This window comes from Apodemus sylvaticus, chromosome 4, assembly GCF_947179515.1.
Source record: "Apodemus sylvaticus chromosome 4, mApoSyl1.1, whole genome shotgun sequence".
Lineage (NCBI taxonomy): Eukaryota > Metazoa > Chordata > Mammalia > Rodentia > Muridae > Apodemus > Apodemus sylvaticus.
In genome coordinates, this window is record NC_067475.1 from 108,248,944 (window position 1) to 108,273,874 (window position 24,931).

General features: G+C 38.7%; 1 pseudogene; it reads right to left on the reverse strand.

Moving 5' to 3' along the window:
• Window positions 1–3,653: 3,653 nt before the first annotated feature.
• On the reverse strand, window positions 3,654–19,981 carry LOC127683683 (ATP-dependent RNA helicase DDX18-like; annotated as a pseudogene).
• Between the last annotated feature and the right edge of the window lie 4,950 nt (window positions 19,982–24,931).

Consider the following 24,931-nt stretch of genomic DNA (forward strand, 5'->3'; position numbering starts at 1 on the left):
CTCTTTACCATGACTACGGCAATCTCATGTGATTTTTCTCTAATAAAATAAAAATTAGAATATATTAAGGTTAGCAGTGGTTTACAAGACATTATTTATCAAACTTAATGATTAGATTTCCCATCGACAAAACAGAACACTTTACATAAACAAGAGTCAAAGATAAAGCACTGAAGTGTTTATGAGCGGTCCTATTAGCAAGGCCTCTGGGCATGCTTACAAGACTCATTCTTTCATTACACAAACAGTCTGTGTGGACAAGCAGCTGGCCTAAGGGTCACACTCATTTTTACTGGATCACAAGTCAGGGAACGGGAGGACAAATAGTCATACCAAGAAATGTCTTAAATCCTTAAGGGGGAATATTCACAACAACCCCAAAGGGTTGAATCAAGCTAAGAACACAAAGGACCCCAAGGACTCCAAGGGTTTTGTTTTTGTTTTTTTATTCGATATATTCTTTATTTACATTTCAAATGATTTCCTCCCCCTGTCCCCCCATCTACTCCTTCCCACTTCCCTGTTCTGGAATTCCCCTATGCTGCTGCACTGAATCTTTCCAGAACCAGGGGCCACTCCTCTGTTCTTCTTGGACATCATTTAATATGTGGATGATGTCTTGGGTATTCAGTTTCTAGGCTAATATCCACTTATCAGTGAGCGCATACCATGATTGATCTTTTGAGACTGGGTAACCTCACTTAGTATGATGTTCTCCATCTCCATCCATTTTTCCTCAGGACTTTGATCAGTTATGAATCTTTGCATTGACCACTACCCAATGTAAAAAGAAAGAAAGAAAGAAAGAAAGAAAGAAACAAACAAACAAACAAACAAAGAAACAAAGAAACAAAGAAACAAAAAACAAAGAAAGAAAGAAGGCTTCTCTGACCAAGGCTGACGCTAGCAGAAATGGGTGTATATAAATGTGTTCAGAAGAAAGTTTGACAGTGTATCCTCTGTGTAAAGCAATCACAGTACGTTCCCACCTGTGGCCTCTGAACTCCAGAGCAGAAAAGCAACCTATGTGCCTACTAATCAAATGAATGAATAAGAACATATGGTACTTATATGCACATTGAACTATTTCTTAGCTATACAGAAAAATTGAATTTCAAAGAAAGCAATTAAACCGAATGGTGTAACTTAGGTACAGAAGGACAAACAGCAAGTTTCCCCTTACACAGAAAGCCTGACAGCAAGTATTTTCTTTTATGTCACCCCAAGGACTTTACTGCCTTCTTCTACTTAAGGATTACTTTTTCCAATTGTCATTGCTCTTGTTCAATGTGAAGTTTCCTTTCTCAGTCCATCTGTATCACATTAGCTAGTCTATAACATGGTAATTGTTTGTGATAAAATGTGGCAAAAGGATTGAGCTTATACAACACTCTATCAAATGGCTGTCATTCCTGTAATCTCCACTAGACAATATGTCATTTGTTTTGATTTGCTAAATTAAATATTATCTCATATTTGACTTTGAAAAACTGACATCATTGCTTGAGCCTTTGTTCTGTGTTGAAGCAAATTTGGGCAGTTACAAAAGGCAAATGACACATACAGACTCTCTCTTTCTACACTTGGTTCCATGATTATCATGATTTCTCTAGCTTCTGGTTAGTGCACTGTGCCAGAATTTTTCTCAATATAGTGCTCCATGGATCCCTATCAATGAAATACAACCGGGTCAACTTGTATTGTTGGTTACATAAGCCTCCTTCTTTAATGGTGAGAAGAATCATGCACATAAACCAGGGTAGGAAGCCATCCTGTCAGATGATGTGTAGACAAGGGAAGGCAGGGAAATATTCTAACACTTTGTACCACTTCTATGAATTAAGGATAGAAGCAAGGGAGGGAAGAGATCATGGAAAGGAACAGAGACTTAAGTAAGGCACTCAGAAATGGCAGCATCACAGGGTCATGCTAATGTGGGTATGGATGGAGGCCAGGTCTGTGTACTAGTCCAATGGAAAACGAGAAGAGCAAACAGGTCACTGGCAGCAAATAAGTAATAATACATTTAGTAAAATATTTAAATTCCAGAATATAGGGCTTATTTTCCCATAACAGTGTCAGTTTTTTTATTTAATTAGCAGAGTATAGTTATTTATTTTATAACTGTTATGCTTTATCATACAGATGGGAAAGTTTTTACAGAATTTATATCATTTTGCTGACTATGGTTTGCATGCCATGACTTACTTAAACAAATTAATGCCACTTGGTGTTTATACCTATAAAGCTTGCTTGTTGGTGTTCCTTTGGGACAAAGTCTTGCGGTTGTTATAAAATGTTAGGATTTTTAATTCTGAAGAAATAAAACTCACATACTGTTTTTAATAATCAAACCAGTATGTAACATCTACCACTACATTGAAAATAAACATAAATGGTAAATGAATTTTGGCATGCAGAAAACATAAGTGCAGAGAAAAGATTAATGTGGCCAACAAGTTTCTACACAGATCTCAACAGCAAACGATATGAATATTGCTCACAAATGTGTTTCATATATGTTTTTGGTTTTTCGTGTGTTCTGGTCATATTCTAATATTAAATACTTTATTGACAATACTTATCATGCCATGAGAAGTTATTTGAAAGAAAAGAGAGAAATCACAGGTGTCCTTTTCTCTCTCTCCTGGTTCAACCCGACAAAGCTGGAAGGCATTATCATCCCTAATAGTCTTTCTTAGAACACAGAACATTTGCCATCACAAGGGCCAGCATGCTGGATTTCTATATTCTGGCCATGCCTCAGTTTCCCTTATCCTCAAATATTTGTAATATAATATTCATTTCTGTAATAACCATGAATTATGAATGGATATGTAGTCTTCTATGACTTTGGGGATAGAGCTCTGTTGTTACATTTGCTAGTTCATTTACTTTTTTTCTTTTTATTGCTTAGGACTTTTCAATGACATATATATATATATATATATATATATATATATATATATATATATATATATGAATATATATTATATATATTATCTTCATTTTAACCATTCATCTGTTGAAGGAGATGCTGAATGTTTCCAATGTGAGGCTATTAAGAATGAAGTTGCAATTGATAATCTGTCCAAGTATATATGAAGCCTGGGCAATTGAGCAGTCCCCATCCAAGTTTGGGAAGTATTATATATTTGGATCCCAGCTTGGGTGTGAGGCTAGTACCAAGAATCACTTATCATGCTAATGAGGAAGTAACCAGAGTACTATTTGATAAGGACAATGAGCTTATAAGACATGAAAGAGAGCCCCTTACAATTACTTTGACAGTCATGATGGGGTGGGAGCTGGTGGGAACAGACACTGACAGACATCTGTGCTAGCCCTACAAAATTCCATCTATGACAACTTCAAAACAGCCATAGATGAGGACCAGCATCTAGTTCTGTTTTAGTCTTATTTTCAACTGTTTGGAAAGATATTTAGTCAAACACATTTTTTTGTTTTGTTTTGTTTTTAGTTTTATGGAAGTATTTAAAAATAAAGTATTATCATCATAAAAAAGACAAAAAATCCTAAGGGTGATAAAAAGTTCCATTTAAATGATACTGTGTGTGTGTGTGTGTGTGTGTCGGGGGGTGGGGAGAATTGGGCTAAGTCAGTCCAGGTCGGAAGGCAGATCATTCAATCATTCAGTATGAGAACTGCCTGCAGTCTGTTGGATTCTTACTGATGTGTTTAAAGATCTTGGACTTCTGCACTGTCTTGGTTTTCTGGTAGCCGAATCCCCCGCCACCACCTCTCTTTTTAAGCTTGCCATAATGGCTGCTCACATTCAGATCAACAAAAGGAGGGACCTTAAAACCAAAAGACAGAGCAACCTGAGGCAAATTTAAGCTGTTCACATTGAAGATCTGCTGAGAGAGTGAGATGACGTCATATGGTCACATGTAGGAATTGTGTGCTTCCTGGGCAGACCTATGGAGAAAGCAGTTCTTTTCCATCAGTTTTTCCAGCTGAGACTGTGTATCAGAAACTTTAGATCAGGAAAAGTCAAACTGATTCAATGGAACCTTGGACTGTTTCAAGTAACGAAGGAAACCCAACTCTTCGGGGCACAGGATCAACAGGGCATGCCCTCTTCCATTCAGGACCCTGGCTGTTCTACTGACACGATGAATGTATTCCTTGGGGTCATCAGGAAGGTCGAACTGAACACCCCAGTCCACTTCAGGGATGTCCAGCCCTCTGACTGCCACATCAGTACACAGCAGTATTCCTGAATCTGCATTGCAGAATTGGAAGAATGTGGTCGTCCACCTAATTTGCTTTTGCTTTCTGTGAATGACTAAGACAGGAAGGTCAATGCAGTTCAGCAGCTCAAAGCAGTATTTCACAGACATACAAGATGAAAAGAAGGCCATCACTTTCTTCTTCCGGTTCTTCTTAAGGAACGTGAAAAGCAGAAGGAATCTCTTCTCAGAGGGACAAACAACATATCCCTGCTCAAGGCCATCCATGGTGGCCAGCTCTTTATCTTCATCAACACCCACGTACAATGGCTTTTTTTTTTCAGAGAAATTCTTGCCAAGTCTTCAATGTTTCGAGTTTGTGTGGCAGAAAGGAGCATGGTTTCCCTATGTGCTGGCAAAAGCTTAATAATTTGCTTTAATTCTTCTTCAAACCCAACATCCAAGATATGGTCAGCCCCATTAATAACCAGACACTAGGTTCTTGTATATAAATCCTGGTGTGTTCTGCATGTGGTCTAGGAGGCGGCCTGGTGTGGCTAAGATGATGTTGATCCCACTGAGGAGCTTCTGCACTTCAGCAGCCCTGTTGCTGCCACCCATGGTCAGCCCACACGTGTGAACGTGGTGTGTCATTGTTCCTTAAGAATACCAAAGGTCTTCCTGAATTCATTGTTTTTAATAGCTGAGTAGTATTCCAATGTGTAAGTATACATTTTCTGTATCCATTCCTCCCTTGAGGGACAACAGGGTTCTTTACAGCCTTATTATAAATAGGGCTGCTATGAACATAGTGGAGTGTGTGTTCTTATTACATGCTGGGGTATATGCCCAGGAGTGGTATAACGGGGTCCTATGGTGACTTTTCGGGAGGGTGGAACCAGGAAAGGGGAAATCATTTGAAATGTAAATAAAGAATATATCTAAGAAAAAAAAACAACAACAAAGGTCTCCATGGCCAGTTCTTTGGTAGGAGAGAGAATCAGGACTCCTGTCCCATTCCTGGGCATGAACTTCAATTTGACAATGAGCTTGATCCCAGGGATGAGGAAAGCAAGGGTTTTACCACTGCGGGTTTTCACAGCTGCCAGAAGATCCCGGCCTTCCAGAAGTGACCTGATACTTGTATGCTGGATCTCCGTCATGCGCTTGAAGCCCATTTCTTCTACGGCCTTCAGCGTGTTCTCATTTATGAGATTAGACAGAGAAGCCCCGTCTCCAGGCTGTGCAAGAGGCCAGCTGTGCAACCAGAGGCCGGCTGGGAGGAAGCAGCATGCTCTGGTGAGTCCAGCCCTGCAGAGTGGAGGATCCAGTCCTGAGGCCGCTGGTGGGAGCCTTCCGGTTTCCTCCCCGGGATCTCGGACAGCCTGGGCCACAGCACCGCATCTCCAGGCAGTGCAGGAGGCCAGCTGTGTACCTGGAGGCCAGCTGGGAAGAGGCAGCTTGCACTGGTGAGTCCAGCATTGACAACAAGACCAATTAGCACCAGTGAGAACTATATGGCAAAAGAAAAATGTAGCAACGTTACTAACAGAAATCAAGGCAATATGGCAGCATCAGAACCCAATTCTTCATTACCAGCATGTCCTGGATACCCCAACACACCAGAAAAACAAGATTTGGATTTAAAATCACTGGTCATGATGCTGTTACAGGAACACATGAATAAATAAATCTCTTAAAGAAATTCAGGAGAAAATGGATCAAAAGTTAAAAGCCCTTACAAGGCAAACACAAAAATCATTGAAAGAAATTCAGGAGAATACAGAAGCCAATAAGGAGGAAATGCAAAATCACTTAAAGAAATACAGGAGAACTTTGGTCAACAGGCTGAGGTCATGAAAGAGGAGACACAAAAATCTCTTAAAGAATTACAGGAAAACACAAACAAGCAAGTGAAGGAGCTAAGCAAAACCATCCAGGATCTAAAATCAGAAGTAGAAACAACTAAGAAAACTCAAAGGGAGACAACTTTGGAGATAGAAAACCTTGGGAAGAAATCAGGGGCCAGATGCAACTATCAACAACATTGACTGGTGAGAGCATACTAGTTTCTTTCTCTGAAATAAATTGAAAGCAAATAACCCAGATAGGAAGCATGCATGTTCTAGGACTGTCATGAATCCCATTCTCCTAAGTGTACTTCATAGTCAAGGACAGCACATACCTTCCTCGTAGGTATGCTATTACCAACGAGGAAAAATAAGGTGTTGCATTTTCATGGTTCTAATAATGCTTATCTAGGAGAGGAATTGTGTTATAGCATTACTCTTTGCTCCAGTCTGTCCGAGGAATCCTATCATGCACACTTAGTCCAGTAGACCTTATTAGAGCCAAAAGTCAAACATGTTTCACTTATTACTTCTGTATGTTTTGTGATTATAATAAAATTGCACCATTTCTTTCTTCTCTTTCATTCCTTTTAACCCTCCCACATAACCTTCCTGGCTCTGTTTTTAAAGTTTCTCACACTTTAAAAAAATGTTGTTGTATTGCATGTATATTATACATGTGTGTATGAATGTATGTGTGTGAGTATGTGTAAGCTTGTAAATTCTTAACTAAATGAAGACACCCTGCACAATGTATATAATGTTACTTGTGCATATGTTTTCAGGGCTCATCATTTGATACTAAAATCTAATTGGTGTGCTTTACACTGATATTTTTTTTTCTATTTTCAGGATTCTTTAGATGTAGTCCTTTGTCAGCTTGAGGCCTCCTGGGCTTTCTCCTGTCTACATTAGCATATCTATTTTTGTCTGTAGAAGAATTTTAATCCAGCAGCATGCCACTTGCTCTGATCAAATCCAAAGACCTTCTAGGTTTGTGTGATCTGGCTGAAATTCAGATGTGCCCTTTAATCTCTTTGGCTGGAACCCTTACTATACAACTTTATTCTCCTAAACTGACACTAATTGAGGGGCAAAGTGACAAATCAGAGAAAGATTTGAAAGAATGATCCAGAGATAGAATATGCCCAACTCCCAGGAGAAAAGCTATTTAAGAGCAACAGAGGGAGAGGGAGAGAGTAGGTTCAGTCAGTTCTGTTGAGTAGAGTTGGGTTTGGTGCTGTTCAGAGTGGAGTTCAGATAGGCAGAGTTGAGTTGGGATTCAGTGCAATGAGTTCAGTACAGTAGAGTTGACTTAATGAGTTTGTGCAAGGGCAGTTGAAGCCAGAGAATAAGGGAGGCAGAAGATTCTCAAACAAATCAGCATAGTTGGTTTGAGTCGAAGAAGAATAATTCAGTGAGAAGCCAAGAGAAGCCGGATTGAATCAATCAAATTGGAGAGGAGTTTGGGCCAGAACAGTTGAGTTGAACCAAGCAGCAGAGTTCAGAAAGAACCAAAAAGGGTGAAATCATAAAGCAGCAAGCCTCTGAGACAACAATTACATTTGACAAATAAAAGTTGTCATCCTTGTTCAGATCATGTTCAGTCCATCACATTGATGAGACTTTATGGGTATAACACCTGGCATTTCTAGAAGCACAATCTCACAAAAAAACCAAAACCAAAACAACAACAACCAAAAAAAAAAAAAGGAAACTTCTGCTTCCTGGCTCTTGCAATCTTTCTGTCCCCGTTTCCACCATGATCCTTAAGACTTAGATGCAGGAATTTTGTTGGAGATGTATCTGTAGACTCAGATTTTTCAAAACCAACTTTTAATAAGGGTTCTTGAATGCTTTAGCATTCCTTCTAGCCCACCACCCACCACAGGTAGTGGAAAGGAAAGGTTAATAGAACAAAGGAGGATTTGAACCTGTTTCAAAATATTTCCTTGGAGCAAATCCAATATCCATTGTCAAGATATCAGCAGTTCAGTACACATGAATCAGCAGTGGCAGATTGATCCACTTGCAAACACCATCTACTAATCAGCAAAAGCAGATTGACCCAGAAGAAACTTCAAGGCTCAGTCAATTGGCCCAAGTCTGAGGAAGCAGCAAGAAGCTGCCAGAACATTACCGGGACTTTTTTGGTGTGTTTCTTTCTATGCAGTCACAACAAATGATGACCAAAAACATCCAGCATCATCCACTGTCCATTGGGCTATATTTATATCCTTTCTAAATATCATATGCTCTCTCAAACATTTGCTCTAGCAAAACATCACATGCTCTTTGTCCAGGCTGCCTCTAGAAAAACATCATATGTCTGTTCTTAGCAAAACATCTTTCCAAGTTTAAGCAAAAACATCTTCTCATAAGGCAGCTTCCAAAACAAAAACAAAAGGTAAAAACAAAAAAATTCACATGACACAACTAAGTCTCCATAGAAATCAAAAATGTCTACTTCAGGTACTAGTTAGGAATGCTCTGCTATTTTAAATGCTTGGTACTCTTCAAAATGAAATGCAAAATTAAACCTATTCTTAGGAATTTTCTGGAACTGAAGATATCCTTAAATAAAAACAGGGAATAAATGTCTTGGGATTTTCTATTTATTTCAAAGTCAAGCCCCAACTTGCAATTAAGATTGTAACTCATATATACCAGATACCATAACACCCCTTGATGTCCTTAAAAAAAAAACATGATATTTAGCCCACTTTTAAAACATCATTACTTTCAGGCATATGATAAAGCAGCCAGATATTTCAAAGAAGCTGCTTTTCATTTTTCTAAAGCTGTGTCTCCATGTGGATACAAAGAGTTCACTGACATTTCTTACATACCAAAGGTCAAGGCTGATGTGGGAACCCATGGATACAGAGCCCTCCAAATTCTGCAATAGAGTTTATCTCACAGTCTTAATTATAAAGTATCCATTTGGACTTGCATATTTCCTCTGAGATTTAAAATCCCAGAGATATAGTGTTACAGGCCAAAACTTGTAACTCTTAAGAACATGCCCAATAAAGAACATTCAACATGTCATTTTGATGAGAAGTAATATAGTAGAGCAATCTTTAATATTTTTCACTGTAATAAAATTCACATAGTTAAGAATCATGCAGCAATCACTGAAATCCACACAAACGATTTAAACATAGTATTATCTTGCGTTTTCACCTCAGTTTTTGGAATGTTTGCTTGTTTATGCTTTACAGTGGTTCTGCCTCCATGTCCTGTGGAATTTGTCTCTTTGACCCTTTATATCTTTAAACTTCCACAGTTTACAGCTTAGTGATGCTCTCATTCCCAGGATAACAAGGCTTCTTCTCGTCCTGCAAATCTGAGTTCTAAGTAGGACAAACAACAGCATTACCTGATCAAATGTTAACAAATGACATACATTTCAAGATGCTTACATGTGACTGGCAGTGTCCTTAGAAATAGTTGTGACTAAGACTAACCTTTCTGTAATAAATGATAGCATATTATTCACTGTCTCCCACAACTTGAATAATAGAAACGCACTGGCATCCATATACATTTGTTAACTGATAGATGTGCTTAAGCTATGCCTTTAAGCTATTATTTCCTATTATGCTTAAGGGGTATTAAACATGTTTCACAATGTCACTATATTAAAATATTTTCTTTAATTACAAAATCAAAGCTCTCAGTTACTGCCCTGGAGACCCTAAGGATGTATAATGTTCAAATATTTATATCTTCAAATTTTTAAGGATAAATTGGCATACGAATAAACATTTTTTACCTAGAAAAGTGCATGCTCATGGAGTAGTTTACCTCCACATGCACTACATTTCATATTCATTGATGCGTTTTCTTCATTAAATCATCTTGTAAAGCAGGGTAGTGGTGGTGTATGCCTTTAATCCCAGCACTTGGGAGACAGAGGCATGCAGATTTCTGAGTTTGAGGCCAGCCTGGGCTAGGAAGTCCTGTATATCCAGGGCTATACAGAGAAACCATGTCTCAAAAATAAATTCATCTTGTATAACAAACAGTCTTGGAAAGAAAATGTGGAGCGCATACAGTCAGTCTTTACAAGTTTTATGCCAACTTGAAACAAGCATGGTCAATAAAATAAGAAAAATAATGCAGGATTAAGTGGGTATGTGGTGATGGTACTACAGCTTTCAAAGCACCCATAAAAGGAAAGGAGAGATTGATCGCAAGAAAGTGATATGAATTTCTACACCACATACATCTTCCAGTTGCATCTGCCCTTGTGGGTCTTTTATGACTTCTATGACCAAAAGCAAGCTGGGGAGGAAAGGGTTTATCCTGCTTATACTTTTCCACATCACAGTTTATCCCTGAAACAAGCCAAGACTCAAGCAGGGCTATAAAATGCAAGCAGAAGCTGATGCAGAGACCACAGCACAATAAGGTGCTGCTTATTGGCTTGCTCCCCCTGACTTGCTCTGATAGCTTTCTTATAGAACCTAAGACCACTAGCTCAGGGATTCAGCCACCCACAGTGGACTCCCCATCAACCACAGAGCATTAAAATGCTTAACAATGGGATATTATACATGCATTTTCTTAATTGAGATTTTCTCCTTTCAGATAACTCTGGTTTTTGTGTCAAGTTGATATAAGACTAGCTAGCACAGGGTCTAAGTGTATTTAGGAGGTGGTGGGAAGATAATGGAGTATTAGATTTCTTCAGTGATGCAGTCTTCTTGAGCTGTCACTCATATTAGGGTAGTACTCTTCAGCTATGCACTTGCCTTTGAGTCACTCAGGTTCACATAAGTGTTCTGACAGGAATGAAAGTATTCCAATTGGGATCACGAGTGAAATGATGCCCAATGAAACTAACAGAGCTGGTAAATGGACTATCATTGGATAAATTATGACACTGTAGAGTATATATATATATACGTGTGTGTGTGTGTGTGTGTGTGTGTGTGTGTGTGTGTGTGTGTGAGCTCATGGCAGGCATGCTTACAGCAGTCTCAAACTTCTGAGGAGTGTAGTCTGTCTCAGCAGGCAAAGCATGGTAGCAGAAGCATGTCATCCACAGCACTGATCATGCAGTAAGAAAAGCAAAGCTGGTGTTTAGTTAGCTCTCTCCTTTCCCACTTTCTGTTAAGGCCCACTCAGTGTGGGCTTTCTACAATCAATTAACATATCACCCCAACACACATTCAAGTTCATATCTCACTAAATATCCTAGTATTTCTTTCTTCTTTCCATACATATACATTAATATATTACATATCATATTATATTAGTATATTAAAATATTACATAGATAATATGCAATAGATAATGTGTAATATAATCTATTATGTATTACATATATAATCTATTATATATAATAGATTCATACACATATTCTTATTATATAATATTCATTTACATATTTTATATGAAATATTTTAAATTTAAAAATATTTAGATCATATTATTTCCTCACCCTCTTTGTCTGGGTACACTCCTACTTCCTACCCACCCAAATTTAAATTCTTTCTCAAAGAAAAACAACAACAACAATAAAAAACAACAAAGCAAATCCAATATAAGAACAAAGACTAGAAAGAAAATAGATCTTCCAAAGGGAAAAAAAATAACCTACGACAAACAAACATTAACAACGAAAACAAAAACCTGCTGAATCCATTATTTGATGGCCAACTACTCTTGAACATGAAGCCTGTACTGGAGCATTTGCTATACACAGTGTCATTCATTTCATTGGAGAAAACTCATCCTTTTCATCTTCCAGATAATACACATTGAAGTCTAGTTGGTAACCTTCACCTTTATCACTAGGGTTTTATTCATTTGATACATCATTCATTCATTCATTCATTCATTCCTCCATAGGCTTTTAAAATGTCACAAAATAAGCCATAACAACCCTGAGATTTCACCTCACACCAGTCAAAATGGCTAAAGTCAAAAACTCAGGAGACAGCAGGTGTTGGCGAGGATGTGGAGAAAGAGGAACACTCCTCCACTGCTGGTGGGGCTGTAAGATGGTACATCCACTGTGGAAATCAGTCTGGAGGTTCCTCAGAAAACTGGACATGTGACTTCCAGAGGACCCTGCTATACCTCTCCTGGGCATATATCCAGAGGATCCTTCAGCATGCAATAAGAACACATGCTCCACTATGTTCATAGCAGCCCTATTTGTAGTAGCCAGAAGTTGGAAAGAACCCAGGTGTCCTTCAACAGAGGAATGGATACAAAAAAATGTGGTATATTTACACAATGGAGTACTATTCAGTCATTAAAAAAATTGAATTCATGAAATTCCTAGACAAATGGATGGAGCTGGAGAACATCATACTAAGTGAGGTAACCCAGTCTCAAAAGATCAATCATGGTATGCACTCACTGATAAGTGGATATTAGCCTAAAACTTTGAATACCCAAGACATAATCCACAAATTAAATGATGTCCAAAAAGAATCGAGGAGTGGCCCCTGGTTCTGGAAAGACTCAGTGCAAGACTCTAAGAATTCCAGAACAGGGAAGCGGGAAGGGGTGGATGGAGGAACAGGAGGAGGGAAGAGGGCTTATGGGACTTGCGGGGAGTGGGGAACCAGAAAAGGGTAAATCATTTGAAATGTAAATAAACAATATGTCAATAAATTAAAAAAAGAATAAAACAAAAACTATTATATCAAAGTTGGACAAGACAACAGAAGGAACAGAGCCCAATAAAAGACATGAGAACCAGAAATTCACTTGTTAACACACTTGGGAATCCCGTAAAACCTCTAAACTAGAAACTATAATATAAATGAAGAGGGGCTTAGGCTTCAGTCCTGAGGCCTCTGGCGGTAGCCCCCAGACCTCTCCGCTTTCGGATCCAGATCAGCCTGGGCAGCAACATCACATCTCCAGGTCCTGAAAGAGGCAAGAGGGGCTTCCGGGCGGCCAGCGGGGAGAAGTCGGTGTGCTCCAGTGAATCCAGCGGGCCCCAGCGGGAGCCTTCAGGTGCCTACTTCAGGGTCTGAACAGCCTGGACAACAACACCCTGTCTCCAGGCAGTGCAGGAGGTAAGCTGTGCACCAGAGGCCACCTGGGAAGGGGCAGCTTACACTGGTGAGTCCAGCATTGACAACACCAACTAACACCAGTGAGAACTAGATGCAAAAGGCAGACGCAGGAACGTCACTAACAGAAATCAAGACAATATGGCAACATCTGAACCCAATTCTCCTTTACCAGCATGTCACATAATAATCAAAACACCAAATGTACTAAACAAAGAAAGAATATTAAAGGCAGTAAGAGAAAAAGGCCAAGTACCATATAAAGGAAGACCTATCAGAATCACAGCAGACTTTTCACCTGAGACTATGAAGGCTAGAAGATCCTGGGCTGATCTCATGCAGACTCTAAGAGAACACAAATGCCAGCCAAAACTACTATATCCAGCAAAACTCTCAATCACCTTAGATGGAGAAACTAAGATATTCCGTGACAAAACCAAGTTTACCCAATATCTATCCACAAACCCAGCCCTACAAAGGATAATAGGAAGAAAACACCAAAACAAGGAGGGAAGCTTCACCCTGGAAAAAGCAAGATAGTAACCTTTCATCAAACCCAAAAGAAGTTAACCAATCAAATTTTAAAAATAACGTCAAAAATGACAGGAAGTAACAATTACTATTCCTTAATATCTCTTAACATCAATGGAATCAATGCCCCAAATAAAAAGACATAGACTAACTGACTGGATACGTAAACAGGACCCTACATTTTGCTGCTTACAGGAAACACACCTCAGGGTCAAAGACAAACACTACCTTAGAGTAAAAGGCTGGAAGACAATTTTACAAGCAAATGGTCACAGGAAACAAGCTGGAGTAGCCATTTTAATATCAGATAAAATTGACTTTCAACCCAAAGTCATCAAAAGAGACTCTGAGGGACACTTCTTGCTGGTCAAAGGAAAAATACAACAAGAAGAACTCTCAATCCTGAACATCTATGCTCCAAATGCAAGGGCACCCTCTTTTGTAAAAGAAACTTTATTAAAGCTCAAAGCACACATTGCACCTAACACAATAATTGTGGGTGACTTCAACACTGCACTTTCCTCAATGGACCGTCGATCAGGAAAACAGAAACTAAACAGGGACACAATGAAACTAATTGAAGCTTTGGACCAATTAGATTTAACAGATATATATAGAACATTCTATCCTAAAGCCAAAGAATATACCTTTTTCTCAGCACCTCATGGTACCTTCTCCAAGATCGACCATATAATTGGTCACAAGACAAACCTCAACAAATAATAGAAGATCGAACTAATCCCATGCCTCCTATCAGATCACTATGGAGTAAAAGTGGTCTTCAATAGCAACAAAAACAACAGAAAACCCACATACACTTGGAAATTGAACAATATTCTACTCAATGATACCATGGTCAAGGAAGAAATAAAGAAATTAAAGACTTTTTAGAACACAATGAAAATGAAGACACAACATACCCAAATCTATGGGACACAATGAAAGCAGTGCTAAGAGGAGAACTCATAGCCCTGAGTGCCTCCAAAAAGAAAATGGAGAGAGCATACATTACCAGCTTAATGACACACCTGAAAGCCCTGGAACAAAAAGAAGCTATTTCACCCAGGAGGAATAAAAGGCAGGAAATCATCAAACTCAGGGCTGAAATCAATCAAGTAGAAACAAAGAGAACCATACAAAAAATCAACAAATCCAGGAGCTGGTTCTTTGAGAAAATCAACAAGATAGATAAACCCTTAGCCAGACTGACCAAAGGGCACAGAGAAAGTATCCAAATTAACAAACTTAGAAATGAAAAGGGAGTTATAACAACGGAAACTGAGGAAATCAAAAAATCATCAGATCCTACTACAAGAGCCTGTACTCAACACAACTGGAGAATCTGGAGGAAATGGACAATTTCCTTGACAGTTACCAAATACCAAAATTAAATCAGGACCAAATAGATCATCTAAACAGTCCCATAATGCCTAAAGAAATAGAAGGAGCCATAGAAAGTCTTCCAACCAAAAAAAGCACAGGACCAGATGGTTTCAGTGCAGAATTCTATCAGACCTTCAAAGAAGAGTTAACACCAATACTCTTCAAACTATTCCACAAAATAGAAACAGAAGGAACACTACCCAATTCCTTCTACGAAGCCACAATTATGCTGATACCAAAACCACACAACGATCCAACAAAGAAAGAGAACTTCAGACCAATTTCCCTTATGAACATCGATGGAAAAATACTCAATAAAATTCTTGCCAACCGAATCCAAGAACACATCAAAATGATCATCCACCATGATCAAGTAGGCTTTATCCCGGGAATGCAGGGTTGGTTCAATATACAGAAATCCATCAATGCAATCCACTACATAAACAAACTCAAAGAAAAAAATCACATGGTCATTTCATTGGATGTTGAAAAAGCATTTGACAAAATTCAGCATCCTTTCATGCTTAAAGTCTTGGAGAGAACAGGAATTCAAGGCCCATACCTAAACATAGTAAAAGCAATATACAGCAAACCGGAAGCCAGCATCAAACTAAATGGAGAGAAACTTGATTTTAGCAATCCCACTAAAATCAGGGACTAGACAGCGCTGCCCCCTTTCTCCTTATCTTTTCAATATTGTACTTGAGGTACTAGCTCAGGCAATTCGACAACATAAGGAGGTCAAAGGAATACAAATTGGAAAGGAAGAAGTCAAACTATCATTATTTGCAGATGACATGATAGTCTACATAAGTGACCCAAAAATTCCACTAGAGAACTCCTACAGCTGATAAACGTCAGCAAAGTGGCAGGTTATAAAATCAACTCAAGCCAATCAGTGGCCTTCCTATACTCAAAGGATAAGCAGGCTGAGAAAGAAATTAGGGAAATGACCCCCTTCACAATAGCCACAAACAGTATAAAGTATCTTGGGGTGACTCTTACCAAACATGTGAAAGATCTGTATGACAAGAACTTCAAGACTCTGAAGAAGGAAATGGAAGAAGACCTCAAAAAAATGGGAAAACCTCCCATGCTCATGGATCGGTAGAATCAATATAGTTAAAATGGCCATTTTGCCAAAAGCAATATACAGATTCAATGCAATACCCATCAGAACCCCAACTCAATTCTTCACAGAGTTAGAAAGAGCAATTATCAAATTCATCTGGAATAACAACAAAACCAGGATAGCTAAAACTATTCTCAGCAACAAAAGAAGGTTTGGGGGAATCAGTATCCCTGACCTCAAGCAATACTACAGAGCAATAGTGTTAAAAACTGCATGGTATTGGTACAGTGACAGGCAGGAGGATCAACGGAACAGGATTGAAGATCCAGAAATGAACCCACACACCTACGGCCACTTGATCCTTGACAAAGAGGCTGAAAACATCCAATGGAAAAAAGATAGCCTTTTCAACAAATGGTGCTGGTTCAACTGGAGGTCAGCATGCAGAAAAATGCGAATTGATCCATCCTTGTCTCCTTGTACTAAGCTCAAATCCAAATGGATCAAGGACCTCCACATAAAGCCAGACACTCTGAAGCTAATAGAAACGAAAATGGGGAAGACCCTTGAGGACATCGGTGCAGGGAGAAAGTTTCTGAACAGAACACCAATAGCTTATGCTCTAAGAGCAAGAATTGACAAATGGGACCTCATAAAATTACAAAGTTTCTGTAAGGCAAAGAATACCATCAAGAGGACAAATCAGCAACCAACAAATTGGGAAAAGTTCTTCACCAATCCTACATCAGATAGAGGGCTAATGCCCAATATATATATAGAACTGAAGAAGTTAGACTCCAGAAAACCAAACAACCCTATTAAAAATGGGGTACAGAGTTAAACAAAGAATTCTCACCTGAAAAACTTCGGATGGCAGAGAAGCATCTTAAAAAATGCTCAAATTCATTAGTCATTAGGGAAATGCAAATCAAAACAACCCTGAGATTTCACCTTACACCAGTCAGAATGGCTAAGATTAAAAATTCAGGAGACAGCAGGTGTTGGAGAGGGTGTGGAGAAAGAGGAACACTCCTCCACTGCTGGTGGGGTTGCAAATTGGTACAACCACTCTGGAAATCAGTCTGGCGGTTCCTCCGAAAACTGGGCACCTCACTTCCAGAAGATCCTGCTATACCACTCCTGGGCATATACCCAGAGGATTCCCAACCATGTAATAAGGATACATGCTCTATTATGTTCATAGCAGCCCTATTTATAATTGCCAGATGCTGGAAAGAACCCAGGTATCCCACAACAGAAGAGTGGATGCAAAAAATGTGGTATATCTACACAATGGAGTACTATTCAGCCATTAGAAACAATGAATTCATGAAATTCTTAGGCAAATGGATGGAGCTAGAGAACATCATACTAAGTGAGGTAACCCAGAGTCAAAAGGTGAATCATGGTATGCACTCACTAATAAGTGGATATTAACCTAGAAAACTGGAATACCCAAAACATAATCCACACATCAAATGAGGTACAAGAAGAAAGGAAGTGTGGCCCCCTTGTTCTGGAAAGACTCAGTGAAACAGTATTCAGCAAAACCAGAACGGGGAAGTGGGAAGCGGTGGGTGGGAGGACAGGGGGAGAGAGGGGGCTTACGGGACTTTCGGGGTGTGGGGGGGGCTAGAAAAGGGGAAATCATTTGAAATATAAATAAAAAATATTTCGAATAAAAAAAAATTAAACAAAAAAAAAAGAAAGAAAGAAAAATGAAGAGGACCTGGTACAGACCTGTGCAGGCCCTGTGCAGGCACTCTGTTTGGTTTCCTCTTTATTTCATTTATTCCATTGTTTGGTGTTTTTAATCTGCTTTGGTTTTTGTTTGTTTCTATTTTATTAATTTATTCCACAAGTTTGATTATTTCTTGCCATCTACTCCTATTGGGCGTGTTTGTTTTTTATTATATATTTATGTACTCATTTGTTCTAGAACTTTAGGTGTGCCGTTAAGTTGCTTGCATGAGATCTAGATCTCTCCAAGTTTTTTTTTTCTTTAGTAGGACCTTAGTGCTATGAACTTGCCTTTTAGAATTGCCTTCATTGAATGCCATAGGTTTGGGTATGTGGTGTATTCATGTTAATTCATTCTAGAAAGCCATTGCTTTCTTTCTTCTTTTATATTTTGAATAGTTGGTTCATTAGAAAGTTATCTAGTCTCCACCAGCTTATAACTTTTCTCATGCTTGTTTCTGTTGTTCTTGATATCCAGCTTTAATTTGTTGTGGTCAGATAGGATGGAAGGTGCTATTTTGACTTACTCTTACCTGTTGAGACTAGCTTTGTGTCTGAGGATGTGGTCAGTTTTGGAGAAATTTTCATGAGGTTCTGAGAGGAAGGTATATTCTTTTATATTGGAGTAAAATATTCTGTAAGTATCTATTAGGTCCATTTGATTTATAACTTCAGTTAGATCCAGAAATTCTCTGTTTAATTTTTGTCTATAAAACATATCTTTTGGTGAAATAGTGGTATCAAGTTCTCCTGCTATCAGTTTATGTAGGTCAATATGGGATTTATGCTATGCAAATGTTTCTTTTTCAAGTATGTGTATTCTTGTTTTGGGCATAGATATTAAGAATTACAATGTTCCTTTGGTGAATTTTTCGAGTTGTCATGTCCTTCCCTACTCTTTGATTCATTTTGCTTTGAAATCAATTTTCCTGAGATATTAAAATGGCTACATCAGCTGGTTTCTTAGCTCTATTTGATTGGTATATCTTGTTTTCAACCCTTTACCTTTAGGTGATATTTATTCTTGATATTGAATTGTGTGGGATTTTGGGGGGCTGTGCAGCAGAAGGATAAATTCTATTTTTGCATTCATTCTGTTTGTGTAATTGGAGAATTCAGACTGTTGATTTTAGAGATATCAATGACCAACAATTGTTTCCTCCTGTTATTTTTTGGCTGCTGGTGGTAGTGGTGGTATTGGTGTTGTAGTTGTTGGTGGTGGTGGTGTTGATGGTGGTGGTAGTGGTAGTGGTGGGAATGGTGTGTGTATGAGGGTGAGTTTTCCATCCTTTGGACTTTGCTGGTCTAAAATTATTTATTTCCTTTCTTATATGTTGTTAACCTCTTGAAATTTACCTTCTAGCACTTTCTAAAAGACGAAATTTGTAGATTGATATTGCTTACATTTGGTTGTATCATGGAATGTCTTATTTTCTTTATATATAGTAATTGAAAATTTTTGTGGATATAGTTGTCTGGGCTGGCATCTGTGGTCTCTTAGAGCCTGGAGCACATCTGTCCAGCTGTTTGGCTTTTAGAGTCTGAATTGAGAAGTCAAGTTTAGTTTTAGTAGTTCTGCTTTTCTCTGTTTCTTGCTCTTTTTCTCTTGCAGTTTTTTAAATTCTTCTCTCATACAATACATCCCAGCCACAATTTTCACTCCTTCCAAACCTACCACTTCTGCTGTCCCAATTTTCCTCTTCTCCAGATCCATTCCTCCTCTGTTTTCCTTCAGAAAAGAGCAGACTTCCCATAGAGTGCAACCAAATATGACATAATATACAAAACTAGGCACAAAACCTCATATCAAAGTTTGATAAGACAATTTTGGAGGAAAAAGATTCCAAGAACAAACAAAAGAGTCAGTGTCACCCCTACTCCCACAGTTAGGAGTCTCACAAAAACATTAAGCTAATATCCATAATATATGTAGAGGGTTTAGAGTAGTCTCATGCAGGATCTGCAATTTACATCTTCATCCCATGAGTTCCTGTAAACCCTGCTTAGTTAATTCTTTGGGCTCTGTTCTTCTGGTATCCTCAACCCCTCTGGCTCCTACAATTCTTTCTGCCCTGTTCCATAGGGTTCCTTGAGCTCCAAGATGAAGGCCATGATGAAGAGCTTCGTTTGGGCTCTCTCCACATAATGTTTGCCTATGGATCTCTGCATGTGTTCACATCAGCTTCAAAAGGAAGCCAGCCCCTCTGATGACAACTGGGCTTGGCACTGACCTGTAAGTATAACAAAATATCATTGGAAATTATCTTATTGATTTCTTTATTTTCCTTTATTCTTCTCCCATGGGTCACTGTATATCCAGCTTCTAGTTCTGGTTACCCAGGCAGTGTCAGGCATGGGATCTCTTTTATGGTATGGACTTAATAGACCAGTCATGGATTGGCCAGTCCCACAAGTTTTAAGACACCCTTTTGGTAGCAAATCTTACAGCCAGGACTGAGTGTATGTCAAAGGTTCTTGACTGGGTTAGTGTACAAGTCACACCACTAGAAGCCTTGCCTAGTTACATAAGACAGCTGGTTCAGGCTCCTTATTCTCCATTACTAAGAGGCCTCACTGGGGTCATTGTGGTAGCATCCTAGGAGTTTCTACTGAGGCAGGTTTTCCCACACTGTCCCCCAAATGCCTTCCAATACCAATACTTCTCTCCCCACACTTTCTCCCTCTACTTCTCCCCACTACTTAATCCCCCCTGTTCCCATTTCCATCTGTCCATAGTCCATGTGCAAAATCTATTCTACTTCCCATTCCCAGAGAGATCCATGTATCTCCCTTAGAGCCTTTTTTTGTTACTTAGCCTTCCTTGTTCTGTGGATGGTAGCATAATTATCTTTTACTTAACAGGTAATACCAACTTATAAGTGAGTACAAATCATATTTGTTTTTCGGGGTCTTTGTTAACGTCATTCAGGATGATTTTTTTCAAGTTCCATCCATTTACTTGCAATGGCGTCATTAAAAAGAACAACAGCTGAGTATCATTCAGTTGTGTAAATATACCTCATTTTCTTTATCTGTTCTTTGGTTGTGGGACATCTAAGTTGCTTCCAGTTGTGTTCTATTATGAACAAAGATGCTATGAACATAGTTGAGCATATGTCTTTGTGGTAGGATGAAACATCCTTTGAGTATGTGCCTAAAAGTTTTATAGAGGATCTTGAGGTAAATCTATTCTCAGTTTTCTGAGGAACAACCATATTGATTTCCATTGTGGTTATTTTTAATATTTTTCTTTATTCTATATGTGTATTCCTTTGGGTATGTGTTGAAAAGACATTTATTTTTTTATTCAGTCATTTTGTGTTTTTTGTGCTTCTTGTACTTTATTAGGCATCTCCTTGATTTTAAGTTAGGTAAATCTTCTTTATGATTTTGTGGAAAATATTTTCTTTGCCCTTGACCTGAGTTTTTTTCGCTTTCTTTTATTACTATTATTCTTAGAGTTGTTCTTTTCATAGTGTTCCAGATCTCCTGCCTATTTTGTGCCAGTAGCATTTTTATTGACATTTTAAACCAATATATACATTTCTTCTATCAAGTCTTCAATGCGATGATTCTCTAGTCTATCTCTTATATTCTGTTGGTGAGGCTTGCTACCAACAGATTCCAGGGGTGGGTGGGAGGACAGGGGAAGAGAAGAGGGCTTACAGGACTTTTGGGAAGTGGGGGGCTAGAAAAGGGGAAATCATTTGAAATGTAAATAAATATATCAATAAAAAATTTTTCAGTTTCAAATTCCATTTGCATTTTCTTTATTGATTATATTTCCACTTTCTGGAATGGACTTAAACAGGTTTATTTAGAGCTTTCCATGGCTTGTGCTTTCACAGATTTCTTTATGGATTTTTTTTTTGTTTTCTCCTTGTAATACTTCTATCATATTTATAAAGGCTGTTTACTGGTCCTTTATTTGTGCTTCAAATATGTTGAAATTCTTAAGGCTTGCTGTACTAGGATTGGTTTTGCTCTAGTGTAGTCATGTTGTCCTGGATGTTGCTGGTTGTTTTTATAATGGCTTCTAGGCATCTGGGATTGGGTGTTGGTAATTCTAGGTGCTGATATCCAGTCTTACTTTTTTTGGGTGTGTGTTTTGTTCCTTGGTTTTTGTATACTCGCAGGTTCTTAGAAGAGTCGGATGGCCATGTGTTGTCTACCATGTGTTGTCTATAGGAACAGCTTTTGGGTTTTTGACAGTCTGACCACTGGTGGCTCCAAATCAGTGTCTTTCTGGTTGTTGGGAGCTGACACATAAGAATTGGAAAGGGCTGGGTTATTGTGGAGGCTTATCAAAAAGGCAGAAACTTGGGTGTTCCACCAGGATCTGATTAGTTAGTCCCCTGGGAATGAGGGCTTGGAGTTGGGAGAAAGAACAAAAGAAAGTCTTCTAGAGAGCTGAGGATGAGACTGGATGATTGAAGTTGGAGCACTGGAGGGGAAAAATATGAAATTAGCCTACCTCTTTCCCTGGTAGGAGTGGCCTGTGAATTCTTAGAAAATGCCTGCTGGAGTTGGAGGTCAGCACGAGAATGGACCTGAGATCTGGGGAATCAGTTGGAGATAGAGACAGGCTGGGGGAGGTGGCTGCAACAGGCATTCGGTTGCAGAGCTGGGCATGAGGCTGGAAAAGTTTACTTGGAGGAGAAAGAAATGAAAGTCTGTAATTAGCCTACTTACTTCCCTGGCAGAGGTACCCTATTTCTTATGTCATCAAGCTAACAATTATGATCAATTGTCACATACACAAAAGAGTTTTATTCAGCCATAAAGAAAAGTAAAATTGTTATTTATAGGAAAATATATGTATGTAACTGTGGATCTTCATGTTAAACAAAACAACCCAATCTCACAAATACCATATTTTATCTCATATGTGGAACCTAAAATACACATGCACATGAGTACACACACACACACACCATGAAAATAGAAAATGAATTTATTACAAAGAGGAAAGGGACTAATGAGAGGCAGGAGAAGGACAGCAGAGGCTAATGACAGTTAAATGGAGTCAAAGTACACGGAAAACTTAAATGAAAATGGCATCATAAAACTTATCTTCTTGTACAGTAAATGCACAATAAAAATGATGTGAAAGGAAATGGTCCAAGGTGTGGGGTATTTTTCTTATCTTCAGCTCAGCACAGTTTCCTGGTAGGCAGTGGTGTCGAAAAATGGTGCATTTCAAATCTGTGGATAAAGATTCATACAAATCTAAGGATAAAGGGTGTGTGGGGTGTGAGGTAGTGTGTGTGTGTGTGTGTGTGTGTCCACAAATCTCAGGATGGATGAGATGGGTCTCATCTCCCCATATGGCTTCACCTTAGTTTATGGAATACCATTGTCTCTAAGTTGCTGTTAGGCAATTGTGTCTGTGGTTGAAAGCTTCAGAAAGACACCACCAGCTGCTGCTTTCCATCTTTTATAGTTGAACGCAAAGAGAACAATGTTTGCACTCATTTGTTTACGTTAACATCATATAAAGCAGCCAGTTCCCTCATCTACTTGATTTGTTCTTTGGGCCAGTTGAATCTCTATGTCAGTGCTACTCAACGTGGTCATTTCCTGTTATGACTTAAAAAGGAATAGGTAGACCCAAGTTATATGGACAGATTTGTTTTTATCTGCATTTTATATTTATTTTAAAGTGTTTTGAACAAATATATAGAGTGAGAAAATAGGTTTTCATGGCTTAAAATACATGTATAAATAATTATGTTTATTTTTAAATTAAAGTAATAATTTCAATGTTAGTTATAAGTATGTCATGTTTATCATGTGCAGAAATAAAACATATACTAATAAGAAATAAGGTAATTACAGAACACACGCACACACAAAAAGAAATAAGGTAATTGAACCATTGTGGGGTATTTTATAATAAAATGCTTACTTAGATAAAAATTTTTATTTTGATAATTATCAGATCAAATAAAATGAAAACCATGTCAAGAAAGTAATACTGGGAGAGTAATTAAATTGCTCTATAATTAATCATATTAGCTTCAGAAAACCATGGATATGTTACAGTCAATGATTTTTAAAATTCTTCTTCTTTGTGACACTGATAAATTTTGTAGATCTTGAATTACTTGTGAGTAGAAGCCAAATTGGAACTTCTTTTCTAAGTTGGTAGATGATTCCAAAAAGAATCCATCTGGAACACACAGTTAACAGCTCAATCATCTTCACGTTTCTGGCCTTCTGCATGATTTTGTCTGACCAGTGCAACCTTCAGAATATATTTATTTTTAATCTGATAGGTCAAAATCCTGAGTTTGGATCAGTTGTCCTCATCAGCATCCACATCAGTTAATTGATTTGTTTCTCCATCTAGACATCAACTTTATTGTTTTGATGTTTTCTTTTTTAATAAATATCTTTAATTGCATTTAATTTCAAGTGTTATCTCCTTTCCCAGTTTCCCCTCTGCAAACCTACTATCCCATACCTCCTTACCCTGCTTCTAAGAGGGTGTTCCACCGCCCACCCACCTACCCTCTCCCTCCGCACCACCCTAGCATTCCTCTACACTGGGGCATCAAGCCTTCACAGGACCAAGGGCTTCATCTCCCTTTAATGCCAGATAAGGTCCCTTCAGCTCCTTCAGTCCTTCCCCTAACTCTTTGATTGGAGTCACTGTGTTCAGTCAAATTTATCTGCATCTGTATTGGTCAGGATCTGGCAGAGCCTCTCAAGAGACAGCTGTATCGGGCTCCTGTCAGCAAGTACTTCTTGGCATCAGCGATAGTGTCTGGGTTTGCTGTCTGCATGTGGCATGTAGCCCCCGGTGGGGCAATATCTGGATGGCCTTTCCTTCAGTCTCTGTTGCACTCTTTGTCCCTGCATTTCCATTAGACTGGAGCAATTCTGGGTTGAAATTTTGGAAATTGGTGGGTGACCCCATCCCTTAAACAGAAGACCATGCCTAACCTCTGGATATGGTCTCAACATGTTATCTCTCCCCTTCGTGGGCTATTTCAGCTAATGTCATGTCTGTGGGATGCTTGGACGCTCTTACTTTCCTGGCATCTGGAACTTTCTGGTTGCTACCTTCAGTCTCCAGCCCCCGTTGCTAAACACCTCTTCAATTTCCTGACCCTC